General features: G+C 37.3%; 1 protein-coding gene across 2 annotated transcripts in view; it reads left to right on the forward strand.

The window, feature by feature from the left end:
* ZFHX4 (zinc finger homeobox 4) overlaps positions 1-24921 on the forward strand; it is a 225471-nt gene that overhangs the window by 168645 nt on the left and 31905 nt on the right. The gene's annotated exons all lie outside the window — the stretch shown is intronic.

Genomic DNA, 24921 nt, shown 5'->3' on the forward strand with positions numbered 1-24921 from the left:
AAATAGTACCTGGTGATCCTGCCATAAGGGACTTGTCCAGGCAATTCCTGTTATGGGGCGATAAGTGTTCGTTTTTATATGCATTACATAGGCAGGTTGTGGACAGATTAAATATAAGTTAAAACTTCTGTCAGGTTTTTATCAGCTCGTGTCCCATTGGAGAGATTACCTTAACTTCCTTTCCTGTAGACACAGCAGGAAGCAAGAAGAAATCTCCCGAGAATCAGAGAATTCCTCTCCTAAACAGCTGTCTTTCCTTGGAGCTATTTCCCTCTATTCTTTTTTTTAGTGTCAACTAAAAATTCTGATTTCCTGTCAGATAGTGGTCACTAGGACAAATAGGCAAGGGAAATGTTCCCATTAGGGACACAGACAGCAATACAAACATGACAGGGTTGTTAACCTTTTAACATTTCAAAAAATAATTTGGCACTCTAAGCCTAGTCATGACTGGTTCTCTTTAAATTCATGGTCTCTGCTGCTTTTAGCGTAGTTAAGTCATGCTTTGTTACCTAAACTGTGTAGATCTTTTACACACAAGTTTAATATTCCATGCTTACATTTATATGAATGGCGGCCAAAGCACAGTAACAGTTAACCAAGTAAACGACTTCAAAATAACCCCTTTCATAACTGCAGTGTGCTTTTCAGCTGTACAATACCACTTCTTTTTATGTACTTTAACCAATGTTCTTAAGCCTTATTTAGCAATATGTTGGTGGCTTCTATACTTGTGATTGTGATTTAATTGCAGTGTCTGTGGTGGTGTGGTATTCATATGTGAGCCAACCATTCACAAGAAGCAAGTTCATTTGAATGTAAATGGGGTCCTGTGGACGGAAAAAACTACCAGCTCCCCGTCTTGGGGGACCCACCCAGGCATTTGGTTTGGCCTTCTATGCATAAATAATAACAAGAAGGTATGCTGTCATTGCTTTGCATGAAATACCAGAAGTGGTTTGGCCCAGAGCACCGAAATGAGACTGGTTTGGATAAACTTGCATCTCAAATCCTTATTTTGATTATGATTTTTCTTTTATTTTCCAGATTTATTTTCAGATAATAAAAGATTTCAGGAAAACATGAATAAGAGTGACAAATGAATTTAAATAACCCTTTAAATACATAAATATTTATATGCCATTTTAGTTAATTTTTTTAAAGAAGAGAGCTCCTACAGAAGAACTAAATAAAACTAAGAAAAGTGGTTTAGAATATTATCTACTATAAAGGTATATTTAAAAATATTTTGAAAGCTTCTTTGAATTCAAGATGACTGAAATAAAACTCTGATCACAGGGAGCGATGTATTTGATTTATCACAGCTGATTTCCTTGTCTGGTCCAGTGAAGGACCAGATAATAGCCTTTGCTACCTTTTTTCTAAATATACTTGTTTTCTGGCCATTATGCTGACCCACTGGCTTGAGAACTTGAGTCACTGACTAGTAGCATGATAGGAAAGTCAGAACTCCTTATATCTTCTGTAAGGTTGGGGTGAAATTTACATTTACTAGCAAACCTAGTGGTAGGGCTGTCTATCACAGGACAATATGAAGCCTTATTCCAGAATTGAGTTATTATCCCTAGATAGGCAAACATGCCTATCAAGGGATAATAGCAAGCCCTAAGAGGCAAGGGTGGGTGGTGCCTGGCTCTTAATCGAGAAATCTACTGGACATTTTTATACCAGTGTGCCTCAGTATTAGGCATCCTGGTTGCCAAATAAATAAAGGACCCATGTGTGTGGTGCCACTGGCCACAACCTACATTTTCTTTCCTCCATTGTCCCATTACAACAGCAGTGCAGGAGGTCTAAATATGACTGGACAGTCCAACAGGCACCCGAAAAGACCCACTACTTCCAGCATGCAGACCTGGTCAGACACTCCCCTTCTTTTCTCTGCAGTAGTGAAGGGTGGAGCTGTTACTCAGCTTTGCCAGTGCAGACCACTTAAAGGAAGAGCAGAAAGTAGCATATTCTATCAGATTCAAGGGTATTTTAAAACATTTTCAAGCAAAAATCAGTTGCAACATGTGAGGGTATTTGACTATAAAGAGAGACTACAATTGGGTTTAAAGGTATTATACTGTATACTTGTATCTTGTATGCATAATAAGTCCGTGCATTCTTTAGAATGTAACATTTCATCAAGTTATTGCTGAAGTAGCCCAACTGTTTTATGATTCATACAATATTTCCACAAAAATCTCTAGAGAATCCAAGTGTGATGCTAGGATGTCAGCACTTAAGCCATGTTTTCACTGTTCACAAGAGACTTCTTATATTCTGAGATGGGATTGGCAGCTGGTCAGTAAATGACAGACACTTCACAAGTATAATATGTTACTCACTTTGTTCCAGGAAGGACACGGTCAATGAGAATCAGAAAAAGTGCTGGAAGTCAGAAATCTAAAATGTTGCTTACATTCATAATTATTTTATAACAATATTATATTTTTGTAGTGTTAAAACAGTTACCTAATATGTTTACAAAAATAAACTTGAAAACACAGAAACTACATAAAAAAGGGGAGTAGAGACAGATCATGTGTTCATACTAAGTATGAACACCGATCTCTCTCTCCTCCTAGACAGTCCCATCCCCCATACAGTTAGAACACAGTGAGGGAACACAGTTAACCCCTTGATCGCCCCCTAGTGTTAACCTCTTCCCTACCAGTGACATTTATACAGTAATCAGTGGATTTTTATAGCACTGATTGCTGTATAATTGTCAATGGTTCAAAAAACGTGTCAAAGGTGTCCAATTTGTCGGCCGCAATATCGCAGTGCCGATAAAAGTCGCAGATCGCCTCCATTACTAGTAAAAAATAAATAAATAAATTAAAATGCTATAAATCTATCCCCTATTTTGTAGACTGTATGACTTTTGCGCAAACCAATCAATATACACTTATTGCGATTTTTTTTCATCAAAAATATGTAGAGGAATACATATCAGGCTAAACTGAGGAAAAAAAAATGTTGGATATTTATTATAGAAAAAAGTAAAAGATATTGTGTTTTTTTCAAAATTGTCGCTCTTCTTTTGTTTATAGCGCAAACAATAAAAACCGCAGAGGTGATCAAATACAACCAGAAGAAGGCTCTATTTGTGGGGAAAAAAGGACGTAAATTTTGTTTGGGTACAGCGTCGCACGACTGCGCAATTGTCAGTTAAAGCGACGCAGTGCCATATCGCAAAAAATGGCCTGGTCATTGAGCAGTTAAATCTTCCGGGGCTGAAGTGGTTAATAATGTTTTATTTCTCTGATCTTTAGTTGGATGGCACACTATACATTTGCTTTTTATTTACATTAATATAATTGTATGTTTGGGGGGCCTCACATTGTAGAATGCACATGACAAATACAAAATAACACTTTAGTTACACAGTTACACTTTTAGTCGTGTAGGCAGAGAGTTGTTTGGGAATGCAACGGTAATTAAATTAAAATATCTACTAAGAGTTGGTAATTGAAGATGAGCGTAAGTATTTTAGCTACACTTCCTAATGCAACTTGCCAAGGTAAAATCCAAGATTAAATTAAAGTAAAAAAAAGGAATTTGTTGTAGCAAAATATTTTTGCAAAATCATTTATTTTTTTCTAATTAAAGTCATACTTTTGCTTATCTCATTTATCAAGAATGTACGCTTCTACTGCAGATGTTTAGCCAGGGAAGTGACTTGAAATATATCTGTGTACTGTACAGCACCTGAGGTAAAACTCATGTGTAAAGCTTTTGAACTTGCAATTAATTGTCTTTTGTTTTGTAGCTGGGTCTTTTTTCCAGAGCTGGAACAATCTTAAATATGCTGCCGATGTGGGTTACCATCATAAAAAAACACCATTACAAGTAGGCCAGAGCCTCAAGCTCTAGTATTAAATGGGCCAAAACATAAACTTTCACCGCAGCACCTTTTAAATGAAAGAATTTAAAGTTATTTCCACTCATTAAGATGTATTCAGAGTGGATTAAAAATAAGTAATTAATGTACATTCCAAAGCCTGAATCCTAGTTTCATAATATTAATATTTCTTATTGATTTGTTAATCCATGTTGATGCCACGAATATGAACTGCTTGAAAATGAACTGAATTGTAAACAGCTTTAATAAAAAAAAAAATACTCAGAAAAGTCAATTAATCCACAACACATGGCAAATTCACACATTGAATTGTTCTTTCTTTTATGGTACATTTCTCAGGTACTGAGTCAGATTTTATAGATAATCACCTAGGATAGAGTGCAAATTATCAGTGTTTAATGGGACCCTTGTAAATTTAGATGGCAGAACTTTGATAATGGTTAAAGCCTAGTTATAAACTATCTCTGACTGTCAAACATTTTGTTTTTTGAAATTACTGTCCATGGAGTGATGATGGTTGAACTGTGCTACTGCTGCTTTGTCGTCCAGTCAGCAGCATGTGGGTATGTTCTTGACCAAGCTGCAGTGCTCCTGCAGCAGAGGTCAAGGATCTGGTCATGATGTTTAGCAGGGATGTGTGATTTATATGATTAGCTGATCCTTTGGCAGGTGAAACATTTCCCATGTATGTATTCCAGCAGTTTGTGTTCAGCCAGCCTGCTTGGAGTTGAGCTTTATACATTGAATGCTAAACAGTTTTTGACATATTGCTTTTTTGAGATTGAGATTAATACTATACAGTGATTATCACTTTAAAAATTGTGATTTTCTAGGACGCGCTCACAGTTTTCAGTTTCATCCCCATTACACATTACACGAGTTTTATACAATAGCAAGAAACACACATAAATGTATTTTCCTAGTATTTACAACACATATGTCAGGAACAGTGCTGTGTTTAGACTTGATTTGATGGGAAGTATTGCCTGTATCTCACGTAGCTATGAAACAAACAATTGTAAGCTGGCAAGCTTTAAAGATTTGAATTGCTCATCTATTGATTCTTAGTTTTATTAGATTTTGCTGGTTTGGTAACAATAACTAGAGCTGTATGTTTAGCTTCCATAAAGATTTCTGGGGTATAAACACATTAGAGTCACACGGCACCTAGATAATGTACATTTCTGTCTAAGGTATCGGCAGCAAAAAATGTGCGATAGTTTTTCCTCTGTATTATTCTGTCACATTCCATGGAGGCTCTTCTACACATATCTTCTTAAACCTCCTACGTGTATTTGCTGACAACCTTGTATTGTCAGGGTATTTTCAAAATGCTCAAATGCTGTCACTACGGTTCAGCAAGAGGAGGATAGCATACTTAGAACGATCCAATCAGAAGGTAGATGGGTTTCCTGGTCTCAGTCGTAGCCATTCCTGACATATAGGCATCTTTTTTTTTTCAATTAAAAGAAGAGACTGTATTCTTTTTGTGCAGTTTCCTTAAATGTCATCTACAATAAACCACCTTACATATCAGGTAACTGCTCTATAATGTATACTTGGAACATCTTTTTTTATCATATGTTTATGTTTATATGTTTATGTTATCGTTTACATACAGAGCCAATCCATTTTACCAGCTGTAGATCAACAGCCATTTTCTGGTGTGCTGTAGAGATGTGTATACATCCCAATCCTATAGAGGTGTATACGCATAGTAATATCACAGGCTTCTCTTTTTTCTGGCTGAGGGACTCATAAAGACAGACCAGACATCTAGGATGGGTTCTTATCTAAGAATAGGACTATAAAGGCAGAACACACTGCATCTTGCAGCAGAATCAATCACAAGGAAATCAGCATTGCCGTATGTCCTGCATACTTCAGTTTTACTGTGAAGTCTCAGTGTTATTCAGTGGAATACTATTTTTGATTCCATGTGAACGAAACACATTTTTAGGACTTGTTAATATTTTGTTTGCCTATTTTGATGTACTTTTGGGTGGTACAGCAGTGCAGTCATTAGCAATTGTGCCCTTGTAGTGGTGTAGTTCTTGTTTAAATCCCCACTTGCAACTCCACCCAGGTCACAATAATAAACATTGCTCTATTTACCAGACAAAAAACATTTTACATTGTCATAAATGTGTTGAAAAATGTAAAAAGTGAAGGTCCTTGATAGAAAAAAAATATGTGAACCTATAAAGAAAGTGGGTACAGAGTTCTAATATTCTAATTAAATGTGGATACATTTACAAAGTAGGTTTGAAGGTGACCACATCTTAAAGCGGAAGTTCACTTAAGACCTAAGGTTAAACCTACTCCCATCCCCATTCGAAGACTATTATTTCTACCCTGTGATGGGAAATATGCTTATACTTACCTAAAGGATTTCCACTCTATTACTGTTTAGCGTCAACCAAAAATTTAGGATTTTCTTTGGCTTTCACTTTCAATGATAACAGTAAACAGGACAAATAGAGAAGGTGAATCTCCCTAACTGGGACACAGACAAAAACAAAAAATGGACAGGTGTTCTAATCCCTCTCCACTCTATCCAAAACAAAAACAAAAACTTTTGCCTTTAGTTATACTTTAAATATAGAGCCACCAAAGCTTTGGTTACTGGCACAATCTGTCTTCTCAGAAAAGATCTGTACTAATGAATCATATCCCCTGATCAAAAGAAACTCCGGCAAACTTCAGAAAAAGACATATTTTTCAAGCTGGAGGATGCTATAGAAGCCTCACTAAAGACCTTAGTTTTCATTATTACATCCACAGACATATTGTGCACAAATGGAGAAATGTAGGACTGTTACTACTCTTCCTGGAAGTGGGTATCAGATCACAGTGATAGCAAAGCATGTTAAATGTTGTTAAAACAAACCTTGGGGCAACTCCATGGGACCTTAAAGCTGAAGTAAACACTTCCATTTACCTGTTTCTAAAAACAGTTACATTTTTGGCACATGCTGGAAATGTAACACTCCCATTGGTTGTGCTCTCAACCAAACTGTCAAACTATCCAATGGCTGGTGTCATAACTGATCACATGTGCAGTATCATGGCAGTTTTAGATTCAACAGAGGCCAAGATGGCAGCTCCCTTGGTTAAAAACAATAGGAGGGTTTACTTCCACTTTAAAGTGTGAATGCAAAAAAAAGCACTGCACACCAACATCAAAAGCTTATCCTATGTATGAAGTATGGTCGAGCGTGCGTCATGGATTGGGGTTGCTTTGTCAGAATTGGCAGCTTGCTATTATAGATGGAACAGTCAAATGAAAAATTAATCTGAAGAATGTTAAGGTAGCAATCTTTTATTTGAAGCATTATAGAAAAGCATTTGTATTCTGGAATTGCTTGGTTAGAGTTCAGACCTTAGCCCAATTGAGATGCTGTGGGATGACCTGAAAAAAAAACTGTTCAGTCAAGGAATCCCTGAAATATCAAAAACTGTTTTGAAAGAAACAATGGTCTAAATTTCCTTCAAACCACTGTGCCCATCTGCTCACCAGCTAAAAGAGATGTGAAGTTCAGATTATTTTTGCTAAAGGATGGTCTATTTGTTAGCAATAATATACATGAATCTGCTTGTCTGCATAATATACATGAAATCATGTCTCCAATTCAATCCCCTTTCGTGTACATGTTTTTTAGAATGTACTTCCCTTAGATTTTGTCTTCCTGAGCATTTCCATCTTCATTGTGGGCATATGAAGCCCACTAGGACTCTTCCAGGATACGGTGCTGCTGGCTACCCAGCATGCACCTCCCGATCCTGCGCATGCGCATTAAACATATGGCGCAGCGCGATGCTGGGAGGCGGCAATGCCCACTGACTCTTGGGGATCATGACACACATCTCCCAGGAGACAGTGCACCGCAGGATATTACGTACAACGCCACAGAGGAGAGAAACCAGAAGAGAAAGAGAAAACCTTAGAAACAGGGTAAGCAAAGCAAAAAAAAATAATAATTCCCAATGCAGTCATTATGGCCAGTTGAGAAGCTAATGATGAGAAGCTTAAAAAGTGGGTGGAACTCTGCTTAAAGAAATACAAGAATTCATATAATGTTTCCAGCTTGCGTTGGGTATGTTTGAACAGTGTGTTAAAAAAAAGACGTAAAATGATGCAATAATGATATATGCAGATTGTAGTTGGCAATTTCTATAATATAGTTCAAGATCAGACTTTAGGCCTGGTTCACACCTATGCGTTTTTTGGTGCTTTTCGCTTTTTGCAGAAATGCAGTACAGTTCATTTGACATGGTTTCCTATGGGACATGTTCACATCTATGCTTTTTTCAGCTGCTGCATTTTTAGAAAGGGTCAGGGACTTTTTTAAATGCAAAACAGTGCTTTTTTGGTTCAATAGACTTCAATGGAGAAGCTGCAGAAAAGCATGTAGTGCGTTTTTGCGTTGATTTTACCACGATTTGCATTTTGCGTTTTTTAATCTACCCAACAAAAAGCTGGCCAGAAAAGCAAAAAAAAAACTGCATAATGCATCAAAAATGTGTGAAAAACATGTAAAAGATGCACCACAAAAAGCACAGCAGAATCAGATCAAAAGCAAACTGCATAGATGTGAACCGAGCCTTTTTTTTTTTTTTTTTTGGGGCATCATTTTTGAAGGACCAAGGTAATTCTGAAGGGTTTGCAAATAATAAACCAAAACACTGACATCACATACATAACACGTAAGCATGCATTTGTTGCACTGCAATCATTTCTAAAGGTAAAATAAAAAGGAATTGTCCGGTCGCTTTGCAATTAAATCTTGTTCTATTTACCTCCTGGGACATAGGTGTAGTATATTTCAGCAGGCATATTGGGATTGCACAGCATCAAAGATTTATACACTGAAATACACATCCCTATAATGAAACCTGTATATTACGAGAGAGTCTGTGAGCCAGATAGAAGTAGCATTTAATATGATGGAGGGGGGTGGAGGCTTGATTGCCGTTGGAGGGGCTTTGTCTGCATTGTCTTTGAAATGTAATGTGTCACTCTGACCCAGCTGTATACTGCAGAGTATTGCATCATTTTTCATGTCAAATGTCTGTCATGGCTGATTTTTCCCTATCATCCTGTGAACAGCCAGAGGACTTTAGGCAGAAAAAAAAATAGTGAATGCACATAGCTTATTACAAATATCACAAAGTGCTGGATGCAGAAAGATTGGTACAAATATTGCAAGCTGCTATTACATGCAATTAGGACATTTCTAGAATACATTTCTGAATGACAGAAGCAATATGTGATATAAACGCAATATAAATATAACCAGCCTAGCCTTTACACCTCACTTTTGCTGTGTAACAAGACCAAGGCCCTGGTTTCCTATTAAACAGATTGTCATTTTGCATAGGAAAATTCCCTAAGCTTTTGACACATGACACAATATTTTCTAAACTATCGCCTGCTTCCTGTAAATATTTCATGCGGCAATGTACAATAGCCTGATAATATAATCATAAAAGAAGCCGGAATTATATTTCACAGCATTTACATTGAGGGGCAATATTTCCCAGAGGGCACTAAAAGGGATTTGAAGAACTGCAATGCCTTAATTTCAGATGGTTTTATTTTTTAATTTGACACAGAGAAAAACACAGGCACATGTTCCAGTGGTACAGTATGAAAAACCTCTAGGTAAATAGATTTATTTGACACAGTAAATTAAATGCTTATTATTGTGTCCCAGTGCATATGTATTGAACAGTACTTGTTTGTATGCGTGTGTATATTATACACTTAGTACATAGATGCAAGCAGGCTACTGTATGGCAAACAGGACAAGCCCCTGTGTTCCTCCTCCAATACCCTGCACTTGTCCCAGGGTGCTGTTCACTCCCTACATCTCTAAGAAGTTACTGGTACATATGAACTAGTTTATATACAATCCCACATTAAATAAATGCTTAAACCCAAAATGCATTTGTGCAGCAGCGCAATTAACTTCCTACATTTGTTATCTATTGTTATCTCGTGGCCTACTAACACAGTAAAAGGTTGTGCTGGACCGTGTATATACTGCATAGAGTCATTTTGCTGCAATTAATTATATATAATACAAATCTAGAGAGCAACAAACAATTCTCTGCCACAAAATACCCTTCATATATCCGATCCATGTCTTGTATGTCATATAATAACCTCTGTCTTAAGACTGACACTCACCTGTCAACACCCTCCTCTTGGGACACACACCAGCAATTATATCTAAAGGACTTTGCGATAGCTGTGTATACCCTCATGAGAACCATGGGGCTACCAACAACTCACTGATTGAAAACCATCAGTCTGCACTCACCTTTCTGATAGCTATATACCATGAAACCCTCTAACGCAATTGTGTCTTCACACTATAGAACGCGGCGGCTCACAGCAGGAGTCTGGTGTGTCCCCGTTCATCGTTTCCGGTCCGATTCCAGCCCAAATTTTTAGCTAAATTCGGACCTGAAACGAACCAAAAGACGCACAGGGCTCCTGTGCAAATTCACACCGGAGCCGCATCGGAAATATGTGAACTGGCTCCATAGAGAGCGAGTCAAAATCTCCTGCTATTTCGAACCTGCATCCAATTCGTAATAGTCTGAACCCAGCCTTAACCACTTGACCTCTGGGAGATTTACCCCTCTTCATGACCAGGCCATTTTTTGCAATACGGCACTGCTTTATTTTAACTGACAATTATGCGGTCATGCCACGCTGTACCCAAATAAAATCGATGCCCTTTTTTCCCACAAATAGAGCTTTATTGTGGTGGTATTTTATCGCCTTTGCTTTTTTTTTTTTTTTTCTTGTGCTATTAACAAAAACAGACTGACAATCTTGAAAAAAAAAAAAAAAAAGAATATTTAGGATAGGGAGAGAAGCGAGGCTTTGGGCGGCCGCATTGCTGGATCATGGGACAGGTGAGTGGGTGTCTATTAAAGTCAGCAGCTACACTTTTTTGTAGCTGCTGATATTTAATAAACACAGAAATGGCTGGAACTCGGCTCTACCTTGTGTTTTACTTTACTGTGGGAGGTGCTTTTACTAGGGGAGAACATGGATCCTAGCCCCTGCTTTGCAGAGACACATGATCCATGCCTTCCCTCCTCTCAGAACAGTGATCTGCCTTGTTTACATAGGCAGACCACAGTTCTGTGTCTCTGTTCCATGATCAGTGGATGCCAGTGGACATCGAGTCCGTGATACCGGCCGCTGGGCTCCCGCTGTGTGCATGCATGCCCCCTAACCAGAAGAGTTGGCTCACATATATATATATATATATACGTGATCCGGCACAGAGGTGCCGCCCTGTAGCAGTAAAACGGCTATAGGTCGCATCTTAAGTGGTTAAACTCAGTACTAACAGTCATATCCTGCAGCCTACACACAACTACAGCTCAGCCCCTTGGACTGACGAGCACCAGCACCTACCCTTAGAATGATGATGTCTTACACCTCCTTATAATCATGACTACCAGCTCTCAAACGTGTTTTGCCTAAATCTATTCAGTACTTCAAAACACTTATTTTAACATTTATATGCTTTTTTTTTATACACAATATTACCTCTTATTTTTTTACAAATACATATATATATATATATATATATATATATATATATATATATATATATATATATATATCACACTTACACATATATATTACCTATATATATTGGCTAGCAAGGCTCCAGGTTGCCATAATTAATGACACACATTTATCACCCACTCCATATCACACTAGTAGATCTTCACATGAAGAGCATACAATATCAAGATGTAGCATAATTGCTATTATAGGTTTTCTTATTCCCCTCTTTTGTTAGAAGAAAAGAATGAAGACAATTATATCAGTCGCTGGTAACTCACTAAGACATTGTGTCTTCATTGTGTGTCTTTTAGCATAAGCAAGACAATTGTGTCTTAAGTGATCCAGAAGCCATTTTCTTTAACTTTAAAAGGGCAAATATGCAATCTGAGCTAGTGTCATCACAACTATGCACCTGAGAAAATAGTTAAAACAAGACCATTAAGTCTTACATTAACATAATACATCATGTAAGACTGTTTAGTGGCTCATAGTATACAGAAGCACATATATTTGTGTTAAAATTAAGTGTGTATATTTACTTTGGAAAATGATCAGAAACAGGTCTGAAGTCCAGTCCTAGTATATTCTAAGTCCATACGGCTGCTGCTAGGACTTGGGGGTATTCTACAATGAAGAGGTGGAGAAAGCACATTTTCCGGACCTAACATAAAACAGGCAAGAGGTTCTTCGGCAATGCTTTCCAGAAAACAAGAAGGAGGGGCTGAGCAGAGAGCAGGATTTCACAACACATTCAATAACCCTTTATCAGTGCTAAACCTCCAATACATTTAAACACAAAATCTATACATTCAATGAGACTAACTGCCAAACCAATAGAAATAATGACTGAACAGGATGCGCGGAACAATGGGAAGGCCGAAAGCCAAAACTACAAGTAAGATAAGGGGTTTGTAAAAATGCAGGAAGTTTCATAAATATTATGGGCTGCAGGAAATAGTGATTTTAAGGAAAAAAGTATAATTTGCCTCATAAAAACACATAACTATATATACAAAAAACATATGCGCTGTAATAAAAAATATATAATCCATCACTTTTAAGCAAAAAGAACAAAAATGGGAGAATTGAAAATGATCAAGAGGACAGTAAAATTCAAATGTATTACAAAGCGTGCATATTACAAATTGCCGTGTTTGCAGCCATATGTCTTTTTTTTTTTCTCTGATATAGCGAATATGCATTTTCATAATTTGCTGCCTTTGAGCATGTAATTTCAATGACAAAGAGAGATGTTCTTGACAATAGAAAGAGCCAAAGCCTAATTGTCCCAGGAGCTGCTCAGAAGATCACAAACATCTATACATCTTCATAGATCACTTCTAGGCCAGATGGGTTCCTTTGCAGCAATGTATGTCACACTTCACAATTAACCTAGAGCATCATCCATTTTATTCCACACTGCTGTGTTCTTTATGGGCCCTTTATTGTTTCTTTGCTTTTTGTCATGATGGAAAGGACGTTTGTCAAACACCAGTTCATTTTCAGGACTGACAGAATAATAACATCTTTTTTTTAAATACGTCAGTAAAATCAGATTGGGGGAAGCAATATACACAGAGGTATTGCATGCACTTGTAGACTCTGTAAGATTGCAAATGACCTAAAAGGTGCATGTCTATCTGAATTTGTGTTCAAACTAAGGAACATACGTTCTTTTGAACGATAGGTATGTTTGCTGCGCTGAGGTTAAATTACTAAAGGCATTGTACAATATATTTGTCTTTAGTAAATCAATGCATGAATAGATTGTGCATATTTATGTACAGCGTAGTTATTTCAATGTTGGCTTTTTTTTCTCAGAGAATAGGTGCAGGTACTCCCACCCCCCCTCCCTCCTCCGAGCCACCCCCTGAACCCCCTTTGAAGCCCATGAAACTCCCCCAAATCACCTCTTAAACCAAGTATTATTTTGTGGTGCTAAGTAATTTGTATGGAATTTGTTAAAGTATACTAAAGGGAAAACTTTTTTTTCTAGTTTTGGATAGAGTAAAAAGGAATTAGAGCACCTATTAGGTTTTTATTTCTGTCCGTGATCCCCTATTCACCATATCTTTTTCTACTGTTTACCATTATCATTAAAAGTGAAAGCAATAGAAAATCCCAAATTTTGGGCTGTCCCCAGAAAAGTAATAGAGATGAAATCTTCCAATGTGAACACTAGTTCTGTTGACCTGGGGTCTCCAAGATATTCTGTTATGTCACTTTCTGTTTGGCTGTAGGACAGGAAGTGAAGGTAAATCTCCAGAATGGGACACAGATGGCGAAAAAAATATATATTACGGGTTATAACCCTTCTTTACGCTGCATAAATTAAAAAAAAAAAGGTTTACCTATAGTTCTACTTTAATGATAAAAAGTAAAGTAGCCCACAACAAAAGACCTCTCCAGCTAAGGATATCTCTGGGGAACAACAGTAATTAGTCAAAAAGCCAATCTAGACGATCAGATTGGCCTTCAAGTTCAAGGCAAGTTTTGTCTGTTAAGCTGGCCACACACTAGTTAGAGTTTCCTCAAGGCTTATCTGTTAAAGTAACAGTTCCATTTTCAGGTCAGTCAAAGGCATAAATATGGTGGTTTTGATCGACTACAAGGAGATGAGTTTAAAATACACCTGTTTGAACCCATCAGAAAAATCCAATAACTTTTGACAAAACTACCATAGTTGTTATTCCAACTCAATCTTTTATTAACTGCATTGAAGTTGTCTATTGCCCAGTTTCAACTTCAAAATTGACCAAATTCTAGTGGTCGATAGAAATTGGGAGTGATAAATTGCTTCAATTTTGTTAATTGGCGCTGCAAATTGTCACATCTATGGCCAGCTTTAGATCAGCAGAATTTACAAATAACTCTGGAAAGCAACGGCCTGTCTGATTGGGTATGAATTGAGAGTATTGTTAATATGGGTCTTTAAAGATACAGATCATAGAAAAATCTAACCGGTCTGTGCCCATGGTAGCCACATGGTTCAATCATTCCTAAATCACCTTTTCTTCTGTGTAACAAAATAGAAGGTTCCTAACATGATGAATTATTGAAATATACATAATGTTGGCCACATGCATGATGATCTTTTGATCAATGAGACAAACTGCTGATCCAATTGTATCATAATCACCCAGCATATGAAGGACAGGCAATTAACAATAAGCATTCTAGAGCAACAAAAACATAGCACTGAGCAGGAAAATCTCACAGGATCTATTCAAAGGTGAAATCCTTTGCAAAAATAAGGAAAGTTGCAGAATCAATGCTTTCACCTAACCAGCCCCCAGCTAAATAGATCTGAAGTTTGTCTGGAAAAGCACAAACCAAAAAAAAAAGGCTTTGAGTTGTAAGGAGTTCATTGCTGTCTTGTTCTATACTGTCATTTGCTAATCCCATATAAAGAAGGAACAAATATTACACCTTTTGTTGTATCAAACTAAAGCTCTTACCCTTGAATGGTTACCATAACTTGAATGATTACCATAACTTGAATGATTGCCGTATGGTTGAAAAACTACTGCACATTATGGGGAAATTCCAGCTTACATAATATTGTTTTTAAATAATGCAAAAGCAGAAAAACTACTACTTTGTGATGTATATGTCATTAAGCAAATGCAGCTGTAAGGAGATAAGAGATGAATTAAACACTGGAGACTATTTTTTTTTTCACTGTGGGATGAGTCATTCTAAAGCTATAAATGTATAAGCACACAAACAACCAATAGTGATTTATTGCTCGTGTGTGAGAGATAATAGTGATCAGTGAGGTATTTCTGCTTTATAGGGGACTCAGTCATGGTTGAGCAGCCCACCCGCCAATGTGCAGGACACATGTAAACAATGCAGGGGGGACTAGTTAAGTTCTCCCAACTGCCAATCTACTGTTCAGTAGCCATTTAGAGCACTTTGATTGGACAGAGAGATATTGAGTTGGTGGAGCTTATCTTTGATGCCACAGAAAGTTAGACCCCAGAACAAAGTGAAACTAAATGGAAAAAGAGGCACAGAGAAAGGTTTACTGGCTTAATGTACTAGAAGGCATCTCATGGTGTCAGCTTTTTTTTTTTTTTTTTTCAAAGTTTAAAATTAAGACTAGGTTCACTTCTACTGATATCCTACATAAAATTTAAACTGCACTGGAAATTTGTATTCATTTTTGGACTAGAATAACAACTCTCAATTATTGGTGTTTCAAGCGTTAAACAGTCAGACATTTCACATAGACTGTCTTTTGTTTATGTGCTTAAAATTTAAAGGCTTTTACAGATTAAAAAAAAAAAATACCTCTATACTGGCTGATGTAAAAAGTACTCAACTAGAGATTAGTTGCAGATCTGATTGCTATGTAAGTTTGTATTTTTGCCAGTTGTACATTGACATTGTTGCCAACATTTAAAAAAAAATCAGAAGGGCACCTATACGTTAAAAGGAAAATGTGGTGCGTGAGACTCATGGGGGCATTGTCAATACAGCAGGTGTGGCCAGTGAGGTGAGTGTGGTTTTACAGCATATAGCACCTTCACCCTTAGTTTGCTATGTTTAAGACAAACTGGGGCCTCCATGCATATTAAAGAGAGAGTGGGAGTAAACAGGCCCATCACTGGCCTCAGCGGGAAAATATAAGTCCCATCATTGGTATTAGTGTTTATAAAATAAGTTCCATCATTGAGGTCAGTGGGAGGAAAAAAGGAGAGGACTGGGCATTTTAGCCTGGGAGGAAATTGGGCCAAATAGGGAACATATGGCAAAGCATATAGAATTAGCCTGTGTGGAATAAGGAATGTACAGCGCAGTGTTTAGAATGAAAAGTTGTGAAATAGGGAACTACTCCACAGCATACAGATTAAAGTAATTGTAAAGTCTTGTTTAAAAAATAAATAAAAAATAACAAACATGTTGTACTTACCTCCTCTGGGCAGTGGTTTTGCACAGGGCAGCCTGGATCCTCCTCATCTCGGGTCCCTCTTCGCTTTTCTTGGCCCCTCACTCCTGTCGAGTGCCCCCACAGCAAGCAGCTTGCTATGGGGGCACCCAAGCCGAGTTGCAGCTCTGTGTGTTCATTCAGACACAAAGCTGTCGTTTGGCCCCACCCCTCTCTCTCCCGATTGGCCAATGGTGCTACTGCTGTGACTCAGCCAATCAGGAGGGAGAGTCGGGGATGGCAGAGGGACTCGTGGACAGAGAGTGGGCTCAGGTAAGTAGTAGGAGGTGCTGGGGAGGCTGGTACACAGAAGGCTTTTTATCTTAATGCAGAGAATGCATTAAGATAAAAAAACCTTCTGCCTTTACAACTCCTTTATGGAGGTGTGGAGCAAGGAATTTACAGCACAGAGTAGAGAATCAGGCAGTGCGGAACAGAGGATACACCTTACAACATACATAAAGAGGTTTGTGGAATAGGGTGTGTACATCGCAGCATACAGACCAAGTAGGCATGGGATAGGGAATGTGCAGCACAGCATACAGAACTAATAGGTGGAGACTAGGGAATGTACAGCACAGCGTACAGAATGAGGCTCTGTGGAAAAGGAAATGTATGGCGCAGAATGAGGCAGTGCGGATAAGAGAATATGCAGAACAACATTCATATGTCTGCTACATATAATTCACAGCAAAACCCAGTTGGAGTAAATAGCTGCAGACAAATAGACATACCTATTTTCCTAGTCTTTTACTATATTTATTAGAACATATTATGTTGTAATTTAAAGTGGTTGTAAAGCCAAAAATTTTTTTTACCTTAATGCATTCCTTGCATTAAGGTAAAAATTGTTTAGGTTAAAGTATCGCTCCCCTCACCCCCCCAATACTTACCTGGGGCCTCACTCGATCCAGTGCTGTACTCATCGGCAGCAGCTCCCTCCTCTTCTCCCCACTCTCACAGGCTTTGCTGAGAGCAGCAGTAGCCATTGGTTCCTGCTACTGTTAGTCAAATCTTGTAATAAGGGAGCAGAGGGGCAGGGCCGAGCTGTGCTTTCTGTGTTAATGGACAGCAGCTTCCTATGGTGGCACACCGAGAAGTGGAGGAGCGCTGCCGGAGGACCCAAGAAGAGAAGGATCAGGGCTGCTCTGTGCAATTCCATTGCCTTTATATTTTCATAGCTGCACATGTGCAGTAACTCTAGTTTCTGTATCTGGACCTAGCCCAGTACACAGCATCGGTGGGCACCGGGCCAAGTTGCAGGGCTGTCCTGCCAAATTTGGCATCTATGCATTGATCGGTACATAAAAATAAGCACACAATTAGAGAATTAATTTGATAAAACATACATATAGGAATTAAATGCATTAATAGGAAAACTGTATTGATTTCCAGTAGGAATCATGAGACAGTAAAACGTTTTTTTATTTTATTTTGTAATCTGCTACTGGATATTTTCCTGAGAAAAGTATGAATTCGCTCCAGTCGTCCCTCATTTATCCTCCAGGTTCAAGTACAGAGAATTGTAAACATACTTGAATACAAGGGGCTGGTGACCACAGTGTGAGGAAAAGCTGCAAGCTGCTCAGTTCTTCCATTTGTCTAGCTTTCCTGCCACCATTGATGCCCTTGTTGTTCATCTTGCCCTTAGCCTTTGAAAACCAAGATAGCTGTATGATATACTCTACTTTCAAGGCTGCAACACCAGGAAAACATGTTTTCTTTTTTTATCTAGGATCATCGTACATTTGTGTCAGCAACAGGATTGTATTTCAGTTGTATGTTATTTTTTTCCAGGTTTTTAATTTTGTTTTGTTCCTGATTCCAAAAATAGAAGGTTCAGGACTTCAAGTCACAGAGAATGGAATTAGATTTTGAGTGGGTATAGCATACAGCGACTTAAAATAAAGCACTGTTATGGTTGCAAAGTAGCTGGCCATCCACAGTTATAAGCCTCCATGGGATATACGTCTTTAGCCTAACCAACCAATGAAGTAGAACGCGTGGGACACAGTTTGTTATCCATCTATATGAGCATTTACGCCATTGGGCTTATAGTTAGTTTTAGTGAGAATTGTCTTTAATAGGTGATATTTTCCTAACCTTTTCTCTGCCTGAACCATTTTTGCACATATATTAAAATGCACATTTTAGACCCACATTTTATATTTTCTGAAAACAGAGAATGCAATTGTAGTAGATTCATTTTTTTGTGTTTAGCAAACCCATATTTTCAGTTAAAAAATACACTAAATTTTGATTTTAGTACAAACAAAAGCATTATATTACCAAATTTTTGGTAAAATATAAAAGATTAGGGTGCATCGAGTAAATAGATACCAAAGATATCAAGCCTTAATACTGTGCACTCCTGTAAAAACCGCAACAAAGGAAGGTACTCAGAATTGTCCAAAGTAACAAAGTTATCCATGCATGATGTCCCTAGATATTTTGCTCTAACTCTAGCATGCGCGGAGATACAATACATGTAGGGGTCTATTTTTAGGATTTTTTACCTGATTTTATTGCGTTTAATTTTTTAAACTTCTTGTTCTGTGTTTCATTTAATTATATTGCTATCAAAAGAGGGCTGACAAGCCTCTTATGTGATAGCATAGCACAGGTGACAAATTCTCTTTAAGGATACATCAGGGATCTATTAGACCCCTAATGCCACACTTTCATTCCACTGAAACTAATCAAATGCTGAAATCAGAAGTGACAAAATGCTTCTCGTTATCGGCTGCATTCACGGCATGTTCTCTGCTCTCCACTGACACCCAACATGGATGTCCTGGGCACAAGAAGGGCAGAACAGCCAAGGATACATGGCGGAGAACTGTCTGTTACAGCACCAATGGAAGTGATCAGATGGCTTTACAGTCACTCAAATTACTTCTATTAGAAAGACAACAGCCTGCTGGACAAAAGTAAATAAATGTAAATGTCAGTTTAGATTAGATAAAGTGGAGAAAATATTTAAATTAAATATTGTTCCTGCTGCATTGGGTCTCTGCTGGGGAGATTCAGAGGGACAAGAAATTATAGGAAATCCAAAATTCTACAGTTGCCACTAGAACAGGAATAGAGGGAAAATCTTCCATGGAGAGCACTTGTTTTAGTAAAAACTGAATAAAAGGATATTTCCCATCACTTTGCAGATATTTCTCTCACTTCCTGTCTCTAGGAAAGGAGAATAAATATCCCCAATAGGACACATTGCTCTATCCATAGCTTAAAGAGTAACTCCACTTTTGCTGTAAAAAAAAAACAAAAAAAAAAACAATCCCCTCTGGGTGACCAGTGTACATTGCAGGTATTTTAACAAACTTTGTTGCAGATTCCTACCTGTTTTTGCTCTGAAGAAAAAAGCTGTTTGTTTATCTATGTCTTATGGACACTGATTCTAAGTGTGAGTGACTTTTTCATTATTGATCAGCTAATGCACTTGCAGTGCTCTGAGCAAAGCTGCAAGGTCTGCATCCTTTTAGAATTGATTAACCCTTTAGGAGCATCTCAAAATGCCTAAAATCTGACTTGCAGACTTCTGGGAAAATTAGTGAGCCAATCACACAACCAGGAAATTACATTTTCTGTGTACAGAACCCCTCCAGGTTGCCATATTGCATTGCATTTCAAGAAAATTACAGTGCTGCAGATTGAAAATGGAAGGTCATTTTTTTATAACATTAAATGATAGCGTGGCTTGTGCGGCAAATATATATGCTATATTATTTTTTCTTTTTATTCGCTATATTTTTTGCTATGAAAGTGTAGTCACCCTTTAAATAAATATACATGGCTTTAAATATACTGTGTCTTTAAAGTGGTGGACACATAATAGAAGGAGCAAATTACTTGAATTCATCATTTTACCAATAAATACACTTGTGCAAATTATTATGGATGTATTGAAGCTCCTTTTTTTGCATTTGCTATCTTCATCTCCCTCAGCTTTGAATTTGCCACATGTAATGCAAGCGAAGGGGCCTTGCTTTTTTGAGACCGCTTCTTACATATTTTTCTAAAAATGATCACAATGACAGTCTGTCAAAAACAGTGAGAAGATAAATATGTTTAATAAAGAAGGTATGGAAGAGATTTTTATTCCACTGCTCAGTGTCGGAATTGAAAAACATATTTGTCCAGCTTAGAATGTGCCTGCCTGTGTGCATCCTTCATCAAAGACACATTCTGCAACACGCTGTTCATGATGCTGGACCTTGCCTGAAGGGTTCTTACAGCTCACACAGTCAAAGTCTTTAAGTTACTGTATATTTGAAATCAAGATAGACATAAAAGGACAATTAAAGATAACTATAATTGTTTAAATAAAATAAAACCAGCGTAGGTCAGAATATCAATGTAAATACATGCATTTTTAGACTAACAATAATCGATTTAGTGCATGCCTTCAATAAAATGTGGAAATCTGTTTTATATTAAAACCACTAGCAGTAAGTGACCATTTCCGAAAAGACACATATATCCGCAAATCTAGAAAGTATGTAAAATGATGCTTATGATACTGACATATATTTTTATATTATGATAATGAAAAAAACTACAATATTGAAGGTGTGGAAACAATATATTTCAATGAACGCCTGACCCAGGGAGCTTGCAGTTGTCCTCCGGAGCACAATGGAATAAAGTGTTTTGCCCTAGGTCACCAAAAGCTGCCACTGGTCTTGAACCAAGGTCTTCAATTTCAAGGGCCATTGGCTTAACCAAGGCTACACCTCTTTTAAATCATGTTTCCAGTTAATCCTTTCAGTGCTGGGGAAGACTGAGTGATCTCCCCGCGCATCATAATTGAACTGCGCTGTAGAATAGGGGGCCATATCGTGTGTAGTAACCCAGCTTGAAACACAGTGACCCCTGGACAAGCCGCTTTTATCTCTTTGCCACAGGCAGTGACTTATATGAACATAAGCTTAGCAAAATGGAGATTTTTCATGTAGGCCAAGCTTAGCACAGTGCCAACAGCAGTCAAGTAAAGAAAAATCTTGCCCAACCATATTTTGCTGCCCTAGGGTCTAGGACTAAAACTAGAATAAAATCTTTTGTGTTAAAATTTTTAATTTGAACAGTAATCGGGTTACGTTTTATGCTTGTTTTTTTTTTGTGTTGCTTGTAATTAAAAATATACAAAGCCTTTGTGACCCTCTGGAGTCTACCTGTTATTAACAGCTCTCACCTTCCAAGCCATAAAACAGGCCTGCAGCACTTGAACATTAGAGCTAATTGCCTTTCTACATCAAAGGGAATAAAAGAGGATAGAGAGAAATCAGGAAGGGAGGAGGGAAGGACCTCAGCAAAAGGGGGCGACTTCACCTTGAAAGGTTATATGTTTGTGGTTTGGTGAAGCTTTATAAAGTTATGGCCTTAAAAAAAAAACAAAAAAAAAAAAAACAAAACAAACTGCTGTTTGCGATTAAGTTGATGGGGAAAGTCTATCCCGCAATCTTTCCCTGCTGCTGACACTAAGTCTTTGTTCACATTGAGATTTCTCAAACTGTTGCCAGGGTCACTTTGAGGTCAGACACCACGATGATGTATAGAAGAACATGTCTGGGAATTTCTCTCACACTTAAAACACATACCAGAAAAAAAACAGAAGAGCACCCTGCAAAACTGTCTGATGAGACCCAGATGATAAGATTTCTTTTTCGTGCCATTATAATTTGCCTTTTTTTTTTTCCCCTCTTCTTTCTTTGCGCTGCTTCCCTGGCATGCAATGTTTTATTAATACGTGCCACAATAGTCTTCAAAATTTCATGTTCCCTGAAGATAAGGACAGTCAGTAGCTCTTTGACACTTCATTCTCTAGCCTTGGGGAATGGGTCAGTAAATCTAGGGGAAAAAGAAAACTTGATTTCAAGGAATTAAAAAAAAAAAAAAAACGCCACTGGCTGGACTTGGCTCCAGGGCCTGACACTGGATGTGAGTCTCATGTGTGTGCACTTGGCATTAACACAGCCCAATCCCGTCATGATCACAGAGTCACAGCAGACCAAACTGTGCCCCCCCCCTCCACCCTAATAAATACAGCGTCACCTCCAACTGTGATGAGGAAGCGTGCCGTGTTTGATTAGCAATCACCAGTGGAGGAATAAAGGGCCGGAGCAGCAAGCTATGTTTTCCTCCCCCCCATAATGGCAATCTGTGAATACACATATACATAAATTATCTCAAAGCAAAACCTTTCATTTTAGCAGACGTTTGTAAACTAGCGAGCAGTCCTCACGTGTGGTTGCCGCAATCACTATTAACAAGCCCCTTCTTTCTACCAGAAACAATCTCTTTCAAGCTGTCCAAGACCATCTTCCTGGTACAACACTGCATTGCTGGTGTTTATTATATCACCTCCATCCCCAGCACTGCTGTTCATTTCCAGCCTGTGTATTATATTCAGTGATGCTGTTTGCCTTTTTCTTCCACACTCTTTTGTACTCAGCTTCTGCATATGTTAGACAAGATTTCATTCAGCTGTCAGAGCATTATTAATAAAACATGTGGTGTGGAGAGGTCCACTGTATCTGCTTTCAATCACTGTAGCATTTTCACAATGAAAATTTGATGCAGTACGCAATTGAAACTTAATAAATGATGCTTAAAATGTTTCGAGTGGTAGCTCACTTGCCAACTGTCCCTAATTCCCGAAGACAGTCCTGCAATTTGTCCCAGGACATATGTATATGGCCTGGGTTTTAATGTTATGGTTTAAGGAGCCATGCACTCAAATCACTGCAAATGGTTTACTTAACCAATAGTCATTGAAATGGGAAAAAAATAGTAAATAGTAAAGTAAATATATATATATATATATATATATATATATATATATATATATATATATATATATAGCTATATATATATATATATATATATATATATAATATATATATAGATATATATATACAATCAACAAATAGGTTTGTCAGAAGTAGGTATTCTCCCAAAACAATAAAGTAGAAGGTCTCAGATTTTTTTTTTTTTAAAGTGATAGTAAACATGTACTAGCTATATAAATCGATCTACTGTGATAGATCACTAGAATTTGTCAGATCTGCATTTGCTCAGTAATGAACCAGGAGCTGTCTATGCATTTAGTGAAAAACAACAACTGGGATTTGAGTAGCCAGCTGTGATTGTCAGATCCATCCGCTTCTATGTAGTAGCACTGCATTGAAAGGCATGTAAAGAGTTAACCGTGTCATCCTTTGATGCCTTCAAGAATACATATGTGTGTTTCCCTTCTCCCTTGCTTGGGGTTCATTTATTCGGCCATTATAGATTTTTTATGAAACTGAGCAGTCTAGGGCACTGAGGCACTGTGTGTACAGTTGCCTCCTAATTTATATGATTTTTACCTGAGCTGAGAAATACGATTTTTATTTTTGTACAGCAATGAAAACAGCATGAAGTGCAGTTCAGTGCAGGGCCTGGTTATCTGGCATTACTCAGATTGCTAAAAATTCATTAAAATGTGACATCAGCACTGTGAGAGACAAATGATCACAGGATGAAAAGGAACAGTGGGCCTTTCATGGATTAGTGCTACACAGCCCCAGCATACAGGCTAACTGCATAAACAGATTAATCCACCAGCAGCATAGCTAAGATTTACAGAATAATTAAATAGGGTTGAGTTACTGTGAAGATTTTCTATGTAATCTGGCTGGTGTGAACATAGAAGTGAGGTGAGTGAGATGCAGATTTCTTGAGATGATCCTTCATTGTATCAAATAACCTTTGCAATTCCCCTTGTGGTGAAACAATAAGAACACTGTAGCTATTCAATTATTAATTACAGGCAGTGCTAAAAAATAAGGCACCAGAAGATAGCTGTTGGCAATAGCTATTGTTTTTTTCTAAAACCGTACCACTGTTTTTTCTTTTTTTTATATATATATATGCTATTTCAACTCTTACCCTTCATCTGAATCTTTGCTTGTGATACAATTTCTTTGCTGGAAAGTACCGAATTGTCATTATGTTTAATGAGCTTTTTCATGTGCACTTGCCTTTATCTTTGCTTCTTACACATATCCATTAGCATCACTATATATGTGTGCCTGCAATGTGTGTGCTTGCTGTAATGTGTGTGTGTGTATATATATATGTATATATATATATATATATATATATATACATATATATATATATGTAGTATATATATTTATATATATATATACATATATATATATATATATATATATATATATATATATATATATATATATATATATATATATACTGTAGGTATGAGTGTATATATGTGTGCGTATATATATATATATATATATATATATATATATATATTTTTTTTTTTTTTTTTTTTTTAAAGTAACAGGCATATAATCTTTGTATAATAACCTTTAATTTAAATATATATATATATATATATATATATATATATATATATATATATATATATATATATATATATAATGAAATTAAAGGTTTTTATACAAATTCATGTCTGTTACATGCTTACAGGTGTATTTA

Source organism: Aquarana catesbeiana, linkage group LG05 (assembly GCF_042186555.1).
Source record: "Aquarana catesbeiana isolate 2022-GZ linkage group LG05, ASM4218655v1, whole genome shotgun sequence".
NCBI lineage: Eukaryota > Metazoa > Chordata > Amphibia > Anura > Ranidae > Aquarana > Aquarana catesbeiana.